Here is a 12,978-nt window from a genome sequence, read left to right as displayed (position 1 = left end):
AAAGTCGAATCGTCGTAATTCGTTCACAAAAAGTCAATTGAACTCAAAATACACTTTAATTTAGTTATTAGAACAACCTTTTGGTTGTTTAATGTTGAAACAAAAGTACAAGCGATCAAATCGAACAATAGGACGTAAGCGTAATTTCTTCATTTTTCCCGACTTTGGTCGAAAAAAGAAAATTTCTTTTTTTTTTTTGTCAATTTTCAATGGTGGAATGAAGATAATTTCATATGGTTTTAAGTGTAGTTTTATTTGGAAGTGTAATTTAAATATTCAAAAGATTAGGGGTTTAACTTGATTTTCGGTACAATTATGAGTAACCGAATGGATTGGAGGGAGTGCTCCGAAATCAAGATATCTAAAAACAATTCTATGAAACGAACCAGAATTTCGATACGATTATTATGACATCGAAAAAAATCTGATCGGAAACAGTTTTTTGTGCAGCTAAAAATCAGGCCGAAAACACGAATCGTCGAAATTCGTTCACAAAAAGTCAATTGAACTCAAAATACACTTTAATTTAGTTATTAGAACAACCTTTTGATTGTTTAATTTTGAAACAAAAGTACAAGCGATCAAATCGAACAATAAGACGTAAGCGTAATTTCTTCATTTTTCTCGACTTTGGTCGAAAAAAGAAATTTCTTTTTTTTTTTTTGTCAATTTTCAATGGTGGAATGAAGATAATTTCATATGCTTTTAAGTGTAGTTTTATTTGGAAGTGTAATTAAATATTCAAAAGATTAGGGGTTTAACTTGATTTTCGGTACAATTATGAGTAACCGAATGGATTGGAGGGAGTGCTCCGAAATCAAGATATCTAAAAACAATTATATGAAGCGAACCATAATTTCGATACGATTATTATGACATCGAAAAAAATCTGATCGGAAACAGTTTTTTGTGCAGCTAAAAATCAGGCCGAAAAGACGAATCGTCGTAATTCGTTAACAAAAAGTCAATTGAACTCAAAATACACTTTAATTTAGTTATTAGAACAACCTTTTGGTTGTTTAATGTTGAAACAAAAGTACAAGCGATCAAATCGAATAATAAGACGTAAGCGTAATTTCTTCATTTTTCCCGACTTTGGTCGAAAAAAGAAATTTCTTTTTTTTTTTTTGTCAATTTTCAATGGTGGAATGAAGATAATTTCATATGCTTTTAAGTGTAGTTTTATTTGGAAGTGTAATTAAATATTCAAAAGATTAGGGGTTTAACTTGATTTTCGGTACAATTATGAGTAACCGAATGGATTGGAGGGAGTGCTCCGAAATCAAGATATCTAAAAACAATTATATGAAACGAACCAGAATTTCGATACGATTATTATGACATCGAAAAAAATCTGATCGGAAACAGTTTTTTGTGCAGCTAAAAATCAGGCCGAAAAGACGAATCGTCGTAATTCGTTCACAAAAAGTCAATTGAACTCAAAATACACTTTAATTTAGTTATTAGAACAACCTTTTGGTTGTTTAATGTTGAAACAAAAGTACAAGCGATCAAATCGAACAATAGGACGTAAGCGTAATTTCTTCATTTTTCCCGACTTTGGTCGAAAAAAGAAATTTCTTTTTTTTTTTTGTCAATTTTCAATGGTGGAATGAAGATAATTTCATATGCTTTTAAGTGTAGTTTTATTTGGAAGTGTAATTTAAATATTCAAAAGATTAGGGGTTTAACTTGATTTTCGGTACAATTATGAGTAACCGAATGGATTGGAGGGAGTGCTCCGAAATCAAGATATCTAAAAACAATTCTATGAAACGAACCAGAATTTCGATACGATTATTATGACATCGAAAAAAATCTGATCGGAAACAGTTTTTTGTGCAGCTAAAAATCAGGCCGAAAACACGAATCGTCGTAATTCGTTCACAAAAAGTCAATTGAACTCAAAATACACTTTAATTTAGTTATTAGAACAACCTTTTGGTTGTTTAATGTTGAAACAAAAGTACAAGCGATCAAATCGAACAATAGGACGTAAGCGTAATTTCTTCATTTTTCTCGACTTTGGTCGAAAAAAGAAATTTCTTTTTTTTTTTTTGTCAATTTTCAATGGTGGAATGAAGATAATTTCATATGGTTTTAAGTGTAGTTTTATTTGGAAGTGTAATTGAAATATTCAAAAGATTAGGGGTTTAACTTGATTTTCGGTACAATTATGAGTAACCGAATGGATTGGAGGGAGTGCTCCGAAATCAAGATATCTAAAAACAATTATATGAAACGAACCAGAATTTCGATACGATTATTATGACATCGAAAAAAATCTGATCGGAAACAGTTTTTTGTGCAGCTAAAAATCAGGCCGAAAAGACGAATCGTCGTAATTCGTTCACAAAAAGTCAATTGAACTCAAAATACACTTTAATTTAGTTATTAGAACAACCTTTTGGTTGTTTAATGTTGAAACAAAAGTACAAGCGATCAAATCGAACAATAAGACGTAAGCGTAATTTCTTCATTTTTCTCGACTTTGGTCGAAAAAAGAAATTTCTTTTTTTTTTTTTGTCAATTTTCAATGGTGGAATGAAGATAATTTCATATGCTTTTAAGTGTAGTTTTATTTGGAAGTGTAATTTAAATATTCAAAAGATTAGGGGTTTAACTTGATTTTCGGTACAATTATGAGTAACCGAATGGATTGGAGGGAGTGCTCCGAAATCAAGATATCTAAAAACAATTATATGAAACGAACCAGAATTTCGATACGATTATTATGACATCGAAAAAAATCTGATCGGAAACAGTTTTTTGTGCAGCTAAAAATCAGGCCGAAAAGACGAATCGTCGTAATTCGTTCACAAAAAGTCAATTGAACTCAAAATACACTTTAATTTAGTTATTAGAACAACCTTTTGGTTGTTTAATGTTGAAACAAAAGTACAAGCGATCAAATCGAACAATAGGACGTAAGCGTAATTTCTTCATTTTTCCCGACTTTGGTCGAAAAAAGAAATTTCTTTTTTTTTTTTTGTCAATTTTCAATGGTGGAATGAAGATAATTTCATATGCTTTTAAGTGTAGTTTTATTTGGAAGTGTAATTGAAATATTCAAAAGATTAGGGGTTTAACTTGATTTTCGGTACAATTATGAGTAACCGAATGGATTGGAGGGAGTGCTCCGAAATCAAGATATCTAAAAACAATTATATGAAACGAACCAGAATTTCGATACGATTATTATGACATCGAAAAAAATCTGATCGGAAACAGTTTTTTGTGCAGCTAAAAATCAGGCCGAAAAGACGAATCGTCGTAATTCGTTCACAAAAAGTCAATTGAACTCAAAATACACTTTAATTTAGTTATTAGAACAACCTTTTGGTTGTTTAATGTTGAAACAAAAGTACAAGCGATCAAATCGAACAATAGGACGTAAGCGTAATTTCTTCATTTTTCCCGACTTTGGTCGAAAAAAGAAATTTCTTTTTTTTTTTTGTCAATTTTCAATGGTGGAATGAAGATAATTTCATATGCTTTTAAGTGTAGTTTTATTTGGAAGTGTAATTTAAATATTCAAAAGATTAGGGGTTTAACTTGATTTTCGGTACAATTATGAGTAACCGAATGGATTGGAGGGAGTGCTCCGAAATCAAGATATCTAAAAACAATTATATGAAACGAACCAGAATTTCGATACGATTATTATGACATCGAAAAAAATCTGATCGGAAACAGTTTTTTGTGCAGCTAAAAATCAGGCCGAAAAGACGAATCGTCGTAATTCGTTCACAAAAAGTCAATTGAACTCAAAATACACTTTAATTTAGTTATTAGAACAACCTTTTGGTTGTTTAATGTTGAAACAAAAGTACAAGCGATCAAATCGAACAATAGGACGTAAGCGTAATTTCTTCATTTTTCCCGACTTTGGTCGAAAAAAGAAATTTCTTTTTTTTTTTTGTCAATTTTCAATGGTGGAATGAAGATAATTTCATATGCTTTTAAGTGTAGTTTTATTTGGAAGTGTAATTAAATATTCAAAAGATTAGGGGTTTAACTTGATTTTCGGTACAATTATGAGTAACCGAATGGATTGGAGGGAGTGCTCCGAAATCAAGATATCTAAAAACAATTATATGAAACGAACCAGAATTTCGATACGATTATTATGACATCGAAAAAAATCTGATCGGAAACAGTTTTTTGTGCAGCTAAAAATCAGGCCGAAAAGACGAATCGTCGTAATTCGTTCACAAAAAGTCAATTGAACTCAAAATACACTTTAATTTAGTTATTAGAACAACCTTTTGGTTGTTTAATGTTGAAACAAAAGTACAAGCGATCAAATCGAACAATAGGACGTAAGCGTAATTTCTTCATTTTTCCCGACTTTGGTCGAAAAAAGAAATTTCTTTTTTTTTTTTGTCAATTTTCAATGGTGGAATGAAGATAATTTCATATGCTTTTAAGTGTAGTTTTATTTGGAAGTGTAATTAAATATTCAAAAGATTAGGGGTTTAACTTGATTTTCGGTACAATTATGAGTAACCGAATGGATTGGAGGGAGTGCTCCGAAATCAAGATATCTAAAAACAATTATATGAAACGAACCAGAATTTCGATACGATTATTATGACATCGAAAAAAATCTGATCGGAAACAGTTTTTTGTGCAGCTAAAAATCAGGCCGAAAAGACGAATCGTCGTAATTCGTTCACAAAAAGTCAATTGAACTCAAAATACACTTTAATTTAGTTATTAGAACAACCTTTTGGTTGTTTAATGTTGAAACAAAAGTACAAGCGATCAAATCGAACAATAGGACGTAAGCGTAATTTCTTCATTTTTCCCGACTTTGGTCGAAAAAAGAAATTTCTTTTTTTTTTTTTGTCAATTTTCAATGGTGGAATGAAGATAATTTCATATGCTTTTAAGTGTAGTTTTATTTGGAAGTGTAATTGAAATATTCAAAAGATTAGGGGTTTAACTTGATTTTCGGTACAATTATGAGTAACCGAATGGATTGGAGGGAGTGCTCCGAAATCAAGATATCTAAAAACAATTATATGAAACGAACCAGAATTTCGATACGATTATTATGACATCGAAAAAAATCTGATCGGAAACAGTTTTTTGTGCAGCTAAAAATCAGGCCGAAAAGACGAATCGTCGTAATTCGTTCACAAAAAGTCAATTGAACTCAAAATACACTTTAATTTAGTTATTAGAACAACCTTTTGGTTGTTTAATGTTGAAACAAAAGTACAAGCGATCAAATCGAACAATAGGACGTAAGCGTAATTTCTTCATTTTTCCCGACTTTGGTCGAAAAAAGAAATTTCTTTTTTTTTTTTGTCAATTTTCAATGGTGGAATGAAGATAATTTCATATGCTTTTAAGTGTAGTTTTATTTGGAAGTGTAATTTAAATATTCAAAAGATTAGGGGTTTAACTTGATTTTCGGTACAATTATGAGTAACCGAATGGATTGGAGGGAGTGCTCCGAAATCAAGATATCTAAAAACAATTATATGAAACGAACCAGAATTTCGATACGATTATTATGACATCGAAAAAAATCTGATCGGAAACAGTTTTTTGTGCAGCTAAAAATCAGGCCGAAAAGACGAATCGTCGTAATTCGTTCACAAAAAGTCAATTGAACTCAAAATACACTTTAATTTAGTTATTAGAACAACCTTTTGGTTGTTTAATGTTGAAACAAAAGTACAAGCGATCAAATCGAACAATAGGACGTAAGCGTAATTTCTTCATTTTTCCCGACTTTGGTCGAAAAAAGAAATTTCTTTTTTTTTTTTGTCAATTTTCAATGGTGGAATGAAGATAATTTCATATGGTTTTAAGTGTAGTTTTATTTGGAAGTGTAATTTAAATATTCAAAAGATTAGGGGTTTAACTTGATTTTCGGTACAATTATGAGTAACCGAATGGATTGGAGGGAGTGCTCCGAAATCAAGATATCTAAAAACAATTATATGAAACGAACCAGAATTTCGATACGATTATTATGACATCGAAAAAAATCTGATCGGAAACAGTTTTTTGTGCAGCTAAAAATCAGGCCGAAAACACGAATCGTCGTAATTCGTTCACAAAAAGTCAATTGAACTCAAAATACACTTTAATTTAGTTATTAGAACAACCTTTTGGTTGTTTAATGTTGAAACAAAAGTACAAGCGATCAAATCGAACAATAGGACGTAAGCGTAATTTCTTCATTTTTCCCGACTTTGGTCGAAAAAAGAAATTTCTTTTTTTTTTTTTGTCAATTTTCAATGGTGGAATGAAGATAATTTCATATGCTTTTAAGTGTAGTTTTATTTGGAAGTGTAATTGAAATATTCAAAAGATTAGGGGTTTAACTTGATTTTCGGTACAATTATGAGTAACCGAATGGATTGGAGGGAGTGCTCCGAAATCAAGATATCTAAAAACAATTATATGAAACGAACCAGAATTTCGATACGATTATTATGACATCGAAAAAAATCTGATCGGAAACAGTTTTTTGTGCAGCTAAAAATCAGGCCGAAAACACGAATCGTCGTAATTCGTTCACAAAAAGTCAATTGAACTCAAAATACACTTTAATTTAGTTATTAGAACAACCTTTTGGTTGTTTAATGTTGAAACAAAAGTACAAGCGATCAAATCGAACAATAGACGTAAGCGTAATTTCTTCATTTTTCTCGACTTTGGTCGAAAAAAGAAATTTCTTTTTTTTTTTTTGTCAATTTTCAATGGTGGAATGAAGATAATTTCATATGCTTTTAAGTGTAGTTTTATTTGGAAGTGTAATTAAATATTCAAAAGATTAGGGGTTTAACTTGATTTTCGGTACAATTATGAGTAACCGAATGGATTGGAGGGAGTGCTCCGAAATCAAGATATCTAAAAACAATTATATGAAACGAACCAGAATTTCGATACGATTATTATGACATCGAAAAAAATCTGATCGGAAACAGTTTTTTGTGCAGCTAAAAATCAGGCCGAAAAGACGAATCGTCGTAATTCGTTCACAAAAAGTCAATTGAACTCAAAATACACTTTAATTTAGTTATTAGAACAACCTTTTGGTTGTTTAATGTTGAAACAAAAGTACAAGCGATCAAATCGAACAATAGGACGTAAGCGTAATTTCTTCATTTTTCCCGACTTTGGTCGAAAAAAGAAATTTCTTTTTTTTTTTTGTCAATTTTCAATGGTGGAATGAAGATAATTTCATATGCTTTTAAGTGTAGTTTTATTTGGAAGTGTAATTTAAATATTCAAAAGATTAGGGGTTTAACTTGATTTTCGGTACAATTATGAGTAACCGAATGGATTGGAGGGAGTGCTCCGAAATCAAGATATCTAAAAACAATTATATGAAACGAACCAGAATTTCGATACGATTATTATGACATCGAAAAAAATCTGATCGGAAACAGTTTTTTGTGCAGCTAAAAATCAGGCCGAAAACACGAATCGTCGTAATTCGTTCACAAAAAGTCAATTGAACTCAAAATACACTTTAATTTAGTTATTAGAACAACCTTTTGGTTGTTTAATGTTGAAACAAAAGTACTAGCGATCAAATCGAACAATAGGACGTAAGCGTAATTTCTTCATTTTTCCCGACTTTGGTCGAAAAAAGAAATTTCTTTTTTTTTTTTGTCAATTTTCAATGGTGGAATGAAGATAATTTCATATGGTTTTAAGTGTAGTTTTATTTGGAAGTGTAATTGAAATATTCAAAAGATTAGGGGTTTAACTTGATTTTCGGTACAATTATGAGTAACCGAATGGATTGGAGGGAGTGCTCCGAAATCAAGATATCTAAAAACAATTATATGAAACGAACCAGAATTTCGATACGATTATTATGACATCGAAAAAAATCTGATCGGAAACAGTTTTTTGTGCAGCTAAAAATCAGGCCGAAAAGACGAATCGTCGTAATTCGTTCACAAAAAGTCAATTGAACTCAAAATACACTTTAATTTAGTTATTAGAACAACCTTTTGGTTGTTTAATGTTGAAACAAAAGTACTAGCGATCAAATCGAACAATAGGACGTAAGCGTAATTTCTTCATTTTTCCCGACTTTGGTCGAAAAAAGAAATTTCTTTTTTTTTTTTCGTCAATTTTCAATGGTGGAATGAAGATAATTTCATATGGTTTTAAGTGTAGTTTTATTTGGAAGTGTAATTGAAATATTCAAAAGATTAGGGGTTTAACTTGATTTTCGGTACAATTATGAGTAACCGAATGGATTGGAGGGAGTGCTCCGAAATCAAGATATCTAAAAACAATTATATGAAACGAACCAGAATTTCGATACGATTATTATGACATCGAAAAAAATCTGATCGGAAACAGTTTTTTGTGCAGCTAAAAATCAGGCCGAAAAGACGAATCGTCGTAATTCGTTCACAAAAAGTCAATTGAACTCAAAATACACTTTAATTTAGTTATTAGAACAACCTTTTGGTTGTTTAATGTTGAAACAAAAGTACTAGCGATCAAATCGAACAATAGGACGTAAGCGTAATTTCTTCATTTTTCCCGACTTTGGTCGAAAAAAGAAATTTCTTTTTTTTTTTTTGTCAATTTTCAATGGTGGAATGAAGATAATTTCATATGGTTTTAAGTGTAGTTTTATTTGGAAGTGTAATTGAAATATTCAAAAGATTAGGGGTTTAACTTGATTTTCGGTACAATTATGAGTAACCGAATGGATTGGAGGGAGTGCTCCGAAATCAAGATATCTAAAAACAATTATATGAAACGAACCAGAATTTCGATACGATTATTATGACATCGAAAAAAATCTGATCGGAAACAGTTTTTTGTGCAGCTAAAAATCAGGCAGAAAAGTCGAATCGTCGTAATTCGTTCACAAAAAGTCAATTGAACTCAAAATACACTTTAATTTAGTTATTAGAACAACCTTTTGGTTGTTTAATGTTGAAACAAAAGTACTAGCGATCAAATCGAACAATAGGACGTAAGCGTAATTTCTTCATTTTTCCCGACTTTGGTCGAAAAAAGAAATTTCTTTTTTTTTTTTGTCAATTTTCAATGGTGGAATGAAGATAATTTCATATGGTTTTAAGTGTAGTTTTATTTGGAAGTGTAATTGAAATATTCAAAAGATTAGGGGTTTAACTTGATTTTCGGTACAATTATGAGTAACCGAATGGATTGGAGGGAGTGCTCCGAAATCAAGATATCTAAAAACAATTATATGAAACGAACCAGAATTTCGATACGATTATTATGACATCGAAAAAAATCTGATCGGAAACAGTTTTTTGTGCAGCTAAAAATCAGGCCGAAAAGACGAATCGTCGTAATTCGTTCACAAAAAGTCAATTGAACTCAAAATACACTTTAATTTAGTTATTAGAACAACCTTTTGGTTGTTTAATGTTGAAACAAAAGTACTAGCGATCAAATCGAACAATAGGACGTAAGCGTAATTTCTTCATTTTTCCCGACTTTGGTCGAAAAAAGAAATTTCTTTTTTTTTTTTGTCAATTTTCAATGGTGGAATGAAGATAATTTCATATGGTTTTAAGTGTAGTTTTATTTGGAAGTGTAATTGAAATATTCAAAAGATTAGGGGTTTAACTTGATTTTCGGTACAATTATGAGTAACCGAATGGATTGGAGGGAGTGCTCCGAAATCAAGATATCTAAAAACAATTATATGAAACGAACCAGAATTTCGATACGATTATTATGACATCGAAAAAAATCTGATCGGAAACAGTTTTTTGTGCAGCTAAAAATCAGGCCGAAAAGACGAATCGTCGTAATTCGTTCACAAAAAGTCAATTGAACTCAAAATACACTTTAATTTAGTTATTAGAACAACCTTTTGGTTGTTTAATGTTGAAACAAAAGTACTAGCGATCAAATCGAACAATAGGACGTAAGCGTAATTTCTTCATTTTTCCCGACTTTGGTCGAAAAAAGAAATTTCTTTTTTTTTTTTGTCAATTTTCAATGGTGGAATGAAGATAATTTCATATGGTTTTAAGTGTAGTTTTATTTGGAAGTGTAATTGAAATATTCAAAAGATTAGGGGTTTAACTTGATTTTCGGTACAATTATGAGTAACCGAATGGATTGGAGGGAGTGCTCCGAAATCAAGATATCTAAAAACAATTATATGAAACGAACCAGAATTTCGATACGATTATTATGACATCGAAAAAAATCTGATCGGAAACAGTTTTTTGTGCAGCTAAAAATCAGGCCGAAAACACGAATCGTCGTAATTCGTTCACAAAAAGTCAATTGAACTCAAAATACACTTTAATTTAGTTATTAGAACAACCTTTTGGTTGTTTAATGTTGAAACAAAAGTACTAGCGATCAAATCGAACAATAGGACGTAAGCGTAATTTCTTCATTTTTCCCGACTTTGGTCGAAAAAAGAAATTTCTTTTTTTTTTTTTGTCAATTTTCAATGGTGGAATGAAGATAATTTCATATGGTTTTAAGTGTAGTTTTATTTGGAAGTGTAATTGAAATATTCAAAAGATTAGGGGTTTAACTTGATTTTCGGTACAATTATGAGTAACCGAATGGATTGGAGGGAGTGCTCCGAAATCAAGATATCTAAAAACAATTATATGAAACGAACCAGAATTTCGATACGATTATTATGACATCGAAAAAAATCTGATCGGAAACAGTTTTTTGTGCAGCTAAAAATCAGGCCGAAAAGACGAATCGTCGTAATTCGTTCACAAAAAGTCAATTGAACTCAAAATACACTTTAATTTAGTTATTAGAACAACCTTTTGGTTGTTTAATGTTGAAACAAAAGTACTAGCGATCAAATCGAACAATAGGACGTAAGCGTAATTTCTTCATTTTTCCCGACTTTGGTCGAAAAAAGAAATTTCTTTTTTTTTTTTTGTCAATTTTCAATGGTGGAATGAAGATAATTTCATATGGTTTTAAGTGTAGTTTTATTTGGAAGTGTAATTGAAATATTCAAAAGATTAGGGGTTTAACTTGATTTTCGGTACAATTATGAGTAACCGAATGGATTGGAGGGAGTGCTCCGAAATCAAGATATCTAAAAACAATTATATGAAACGAACCAGAATTTCGATACGATTATTATGACATCGAAAAAAATCTGATCGGAAACAGTTTTTTGTGCAGCTAAAAATCAGGCCGAAAAGACGAATCGTCGTAATTCGTTCACAAAAAGTCAATTGAACTCAAAATACACTTTAATTTAGTTATTAGAACAACCTTTTGGTTGTTTAATGTTGAAACAAAAGTACTAGCGATCAAATCGAACAATAGGACGTAAGCGTAATTTCTTCATTTTTCCCGACTTTGGTCGAAAAAAGAAATTTCTTTTTTTTTTTTTGTCAATTTTCAATGGTGGAATGAAGATAATTTCATATGGTTTTAAGTGTAGTTTTATTTGGAAGTGTAATTGAAATATTCAAAAGATTAGGGGTTTAACTTGATTTTCGGTACAATTATGAGTAACCGAATGGATTGGAGGGAGTGCTCCGAAATCAAGATATCTAAAAACAATTATATGAAACGAACCAGAATTTCGATACGATTATTATGACATCGAAAAAAATCTGATCGGAAACAGTTTTTTGTGCAGCTAAAAATCAGGCCGAAAAGTCGAATCGTCGTAATTCGTTCACAAAAAGTCAATTGAACTCAAAATACACTTTAATTTAGTTATTAGAACAACCTTTTGGTTGTTTAATGTTGAAACAAAAGTACTAGCGATCAAATCGAACAATAGGACGTAAGCGTAATTTCTTCATTTTTCCCGACTTTGGTCGAAAAAAGAAATTTCTTTTTTTTTTTTGTCAATTTTCAATGGTGGAATGAAGATAATTTCATATGGTTTTAAGTGTAGTTTTATTTGGAAGTGTAATTGAAATATTCAAAAGATTAGGGGTTTAACTTGATTTTCGGTACAATTATGAGTAACCGAATGGATTGGAGGGAGTGCTCCGAAATCAAGATATCTAAAAACAATTATATGAAACGAACCAGAATTTCGATACGATTATTATGACATCGAAAAAAATCTGATCGGAAACAGTTTTTTGTGCAGCTAAAAATCAGGCCGAAAAGACGAATCGTCGTAATTCGTTCACAAAAAGTCAATTGAACTCAAAATACACTTTAATTTAGTTATTAGAACAACCTTTTGGTTGTTTAATGTTGAAACAAAAGTACTAGCGATCAAATCGAACAATAGGACGTAAGCGTAATTTCTTCATTTTTCCCGACTTTGGTCGAAAAAAGAAATTTCTTTTTTTTTTTTTGTCAATTTTCAATGGTGGAATGAAGATAATTTCATATGGTTTTAAGTGTAGTTTTATTTGGAAGTGTAATTGAAATATTCAAAAGATTAGGGGTTTAACTTGATTTTCGGTACAATTATGAGTAACCGAATGGATTGGAGGGAGTGCTCCGAAATCAAGATATCTAAAAACAATTATATGAAACGAACCAGAATTTCGATACGATTATTATGACATCGAAAAAAATCTGATCGGAAACAGTTTTTTGTGCAGCTAAAAATCAGGCCGAAAAGACGAATCGTCGTAATTCGTTCACAAAAAGTCAATTGAACTCAAAATACACTTTAATTTAGTTATTAGAACAACCTTTTGGTTGTTTAATGTTGAAACAAAAGTACTAGCGATCAAATCGAACAATAGGACGTAAGCGTAATTTCTTCATTTTTCCCGACTTTGGTCGAAAAAAGAAATTTCTTTTTTTTTTTGTCAATTTTCAATGGTGGAATGAAGATAATTTCATATGGTTTTAAGTGTAGTTTTATTTGGAAGTGTAATTGAAATATTCAAAAGATTAGGGGTTTAACTTGATTTTCGGTACAATTATGAGTAACCGAATGGATTGGAGGGAGTGCTCCGAAATCAAGATATCTAAAAACAATTATATGAAACGAACCAGAATTTCGATACGATTATTATGACATCG

The 12,978-nt window shown here is 30.8% G+C and overlaps 1 long non-coding RNA gene across 1 annotated transcript; it reads right to left on the bottom strand.

The window, feature by feature from the left end:
* Nucleotides 1-178: 178 nt before the first annotated feature.
* Nucleotides 179-7,614, bottom strand: LOC127810106 (uncharacterized). Its single transcript, XR_008025358.1, has 3 exons — nt 7,056-7,614; nt 2,405-6,591; nt 179-1,938 (listed from the first exon to the last, which is right to left on the bottom strand). It is a non-coding gene; the product is annotated as an uncharacterized LOC127810106 (long non-coding RNA).
* Between the last annotated feature and the right edge of the window lie 5,364 nt (nt 7,615-12,978).

This window comes from Diospyros lotus, chromosome 9, assembly GCF_014633365.1.
Source record: "Diospyros lotus cultivar Yz01 chromosome 9, ASM1463336v1, whole genome shotgun sequence".
NCBI lineage: Eukaryota > Viridiplantae > Streptophyta > Magnoliopsida > Ericales > Ebenaceae > Diospyros > Diospyros lotus.
This window is presented reverse-complemented; position numbering and strand designations above follow the sequence as displayed.